The 2,500-nt window shown below is 47.2% G+C and overlaps 8 non-coding genes and 1 pseudogene across 8 annotated transcripts; all 9 read right to left on the bottom strand.

Moving 5' to 3' along the window:
* LOC146278488 (5S ribosomal RNA) overlaps positions 1 to 79 on the bottom strand; it is a 109-nt pseudogene extending 30 nt beyond the window's left edge.
* A 174-nt stretch (positions 80 to 253) lies between these two features.
* LOC146278489 (5S ribosomal RNA) lies at positions 254 to 372 on the bottom strand. The gene has a single exon (XR_014762787.1). It is a non-coding gene; the product is annotated as a 5S ribosomal RNA (ribosomal RNA).
* Positions 373 to 554: 182 nt separating this feature from the next.
* Positions 555 to 673, bottom strand: LOC146278490 (5S ribosomal RNA). Its single transcript, XR_014765579.1, has one exon. It is a non-coding gene; the product is annotated as a 5S ribosomal RNA (ribosomal RNA).
* A 178-nt stretch (positions 674 to 851) lies between these two features.
* LOC146278491 (5S ribosomal RNA) lies at positions 852 to 970 on the bottom strand. Its single transcript, XR_014765580.1, has one exon. It is a non-coding gene; the product is annotated as a 5S ribosomal RNA (ribosomal RNA).
* Positions 971 to 1,152: 182 nt separating this feature from the next.
* Positions 1,153 to 1,271, bottom strand: LOC146278492 (5S ribosomal RNA). Its single transcript, XR_014762788.1, has one exon. It is a non-coding gene; the product is annotated as a 5S ribosomal RNA (ribosomal RNA).
* A 174-nt stretch (positions 1,272 to 1,445) lies between these two features.
* On the bottom strand, positions 1,446 to 1,564 carry LOC146278493 (5S ribosomal RNA). The gene has a single exon (XR_014762789.1). It is a non-coding gene; the product is annotated as a 5S ribosomal RNA (ribosomal RNA).
* A 190-nt stretch (positions 1,565 to 1,754) lies between these two features.
* Positions 1,755 to 1,873, bottom strand: LOC146278494 (5S ribosomal RNA). Its single transcript, XR_014765581.1, has one exon. It is a non-coding gene; the product is annotated as a 5S ribosomal RNA (ribosomal RNA).
* A 178-nt stretch (positions 1,874 to 2,051) lies between these two features.
* LOC146278495 (5S ribosomal RNA) lies at positions 2,052 to 2,170 on the bottom strand. Its single transcript, XR_014765325.1, has one exon. It is a non-coding gene; the product is annotated as a 5S ribosomal RNA (ribosomal RNA).
* Positions 2,171 to 2,348: 178 nt separating this feature from the next.
* LOC146278496 (5S ribosomal RNA) lies at positions 2,349 to 2,467 on the bottom strand. Its single transcript, XR_014765582.1, has one exon. It is a non-coding gene; the product is annotated as a 5S ribosomal RNA (ribosomal RNA).
* Between the last annotated feature and the right edge of the window lie 33 nt (positions 2,468 to 2,500).

Raw genomic sequence — 2,500 nt, forward strand, 5'->3', positions numbered from 1 at the left:
CTCCCATCCAAGTACTAACCAGGCCCGACCCTGCTTAGCTTCCGAGATCAGGCGTTGCCAGGCTGGTATGGCCGTACGAAATAAGTTGACAACCATAGGCTACTTATCCATATACAGATTTAGCAATTGACAATGCAAGGTAGTCTCTCTCTCTCTCTCTCACATGTCAAAATGAAAACAGCTTCCAGCCCCTTTCATGAAGGACTACTTGTGCATATTGCAAGATGTCAATTTCTAAGTGAATGAGCAAAAGAGCATACAGCACCTGGTATTCCCAGGCGGTCTCCCATCCAAGTACTAACCAGGCCCGACCCTGCTTAGCTTCCGAGATCAGACGAGATCGGGCGTTGCCAGGCTGGTATGGCCGTACGAAATAAGTTGACAACCATAGGCTACTTATCCATATACAGATTTAGCAATTGACAATGCAAGGTGGTCTCTCTCTCTCTCTCTCTCTCTCTCTCGTGTCAAAATGAAAACAGCCTCCAGCCCCTTTCATGAAGGACTACTTGTGCATATTGCAAGATTTCAGTTTCTAAGTGAATGAGCAAAAGAGCATACAGCACCTGGTATACCCAGGCGGTCTCCCATCCAAGTACTAACCAGGCCCGACCCTGCTTAGCTTCCGAGATCAGACGAGATCGGGCGTTGCCAGGCTGGTATGGCCGTACGAAATAAGTTGACAACCATAGGCTACTTATCCATATACAGATTTAGCAATTGACAATGCAAGGTAGTCTCTCTCTCTCTCTCTCTCTCTCGTGTCAAAATGAAAACAGCTTCCAGCCCCTTTCATGAAGGACTACTTGTGCATATTGCAAGATTTCAGTTTCTAAGTGAATGAGCAAAAGAGCATACAGCACCTGGTATACCCAGGCGGTCTCCCATCCAAGTACTAACCAGGCCCGACCCTGCTTAGCTTCCGAGATCAGACGAGATCGGGCGTTGCCAGGCTGGTATGGCCGTACGAAATAAGTTGACAACCATAGGCTACTTATCCATATACAGATTTAGCAATTGACAATGCAAGGTGGTCTCTCTCTCTCTCTCTCTCTCTCTCTCGTGTCAAAATGAAAACAGCTTCCAGCCCCTTTCATGAAGGACTACTTGTGCATATTGCAAGATTTCAGTTTCTAAGTGAATGAGCAAAAGAGCATACAGCACCTGGTATTCCCAGGCGGTCTCCCATCCAAGTACTAACCAGGCCCGACCCTGCTTAGCTTCCGAGATCAGACGAGATCGGGCGTTGCCAGGCTGGTATGGCCGTACGAAATAAGTTGACAACCATAGGCTACTTATCCATATACAAATTTAGCAATTGACAATGCAAGGTAGTCTCTCTCTCGCTCTCTCTCATGTCAAAATGAAAACAGCTTCCAGCCCCTTTCATGAAGGACTACTTGTGCATATTGCAAGATGTCAATTTCTAAGTGAATGAGCAAAAGAGCATACAGCACCTGGTATTCCCAGGCGGTCTCCCATCCAAGTACTAACCAGGCCCGACCCTGCTTAGCTTCCGAGATCAGACGAGATCGGGCGTTGCCAGGCTGGTATGGCCGTACGAAACAAGTTGACAACCATAGGCTACTTATCCATATACAGATTTAGCAATTGACAATGCAAGGTGGTCTCTCTCTCTCTCTCTCTCTCTCTCTCTCTCTCTCGTGTCAAAATGAAAACAGCTTCCAGCCCCTTTCATGAAGGACTACTTGTGCATATTGCAAGATTTCAGTTTCTAAGTGAATGAGCAAAAGAGCATACAGCACCTGGTATACCCAGGCGGTCTCCCATCCAAGTACTAACCAGGCCCGACCCTGCTTAGCTTCCGAGATCAGACGAGATCGGGCGTTGCCAGGCTGGTATGGCCGTACGAAATAAGTTGACAACCATAGGCTACTTATCCATATACAGATTTAGCAATTGACAATGCAAGGTAGTCTCTCTCTCTCTCTCTCTCTCTCGTGTCAAAATGAAAACAGCTTCCAGCCCCTTTCATGAAGGACTACTTGTGCATATTGCAAGATGTCAATTTCTAAGTGAATGAGCAAAAGAGCATACAGCACCTGGTATTCCCAGGCGGTCTCCCATCCAAGTACTAACCAGGCCCGACCCTGCTTAGCTTCCAAGATCAGACGAGATCGGGCGTTGCCAGGCTGGTATGGCCGTACGAAATAAGTTGACAACCATAGGCTACTTATCCATATACAGATTTAGCAATTGACAATGCAAGGTGGTCTCTCTCTCTCTCTCTCTCTCTCGTGTCAAAATGAAAACAGCTTCCAGCCCCTTTCATGAAGGACTACTTGTGCATATTGCAAGATTTCAGTTTCTAAGTGAATGAGCAAAAGAGCATACAGCACCTGGTATACCCAGGCGGTCTCCCATCCAAGTACTAACCAGGCCCGACCCTGCTTAGCTTCCGAGATCAGACGAGATCGGGCGTTGCCAGGCTGGTATGGCCGTACGAAATAAGTTGACAACCATAGGCTACTTATCCATA

The sequence above is a fragment of the Hypomesus nipponensis genome, chromosome 7 (assembly GCF_054491055.1).
Source record: "Hypomesus nipponensis isolate SF chromosome 7, ASM5449105v1, whole genome shotgun sequence".
NCBI classification, from domain to species: domain Eukaryota; kingdom Metazoa; phylum Chordata; class Actinopteri; order Osmeriformes; family Osmeridae; genus Hypomesus; species Hypomesus nipponensis.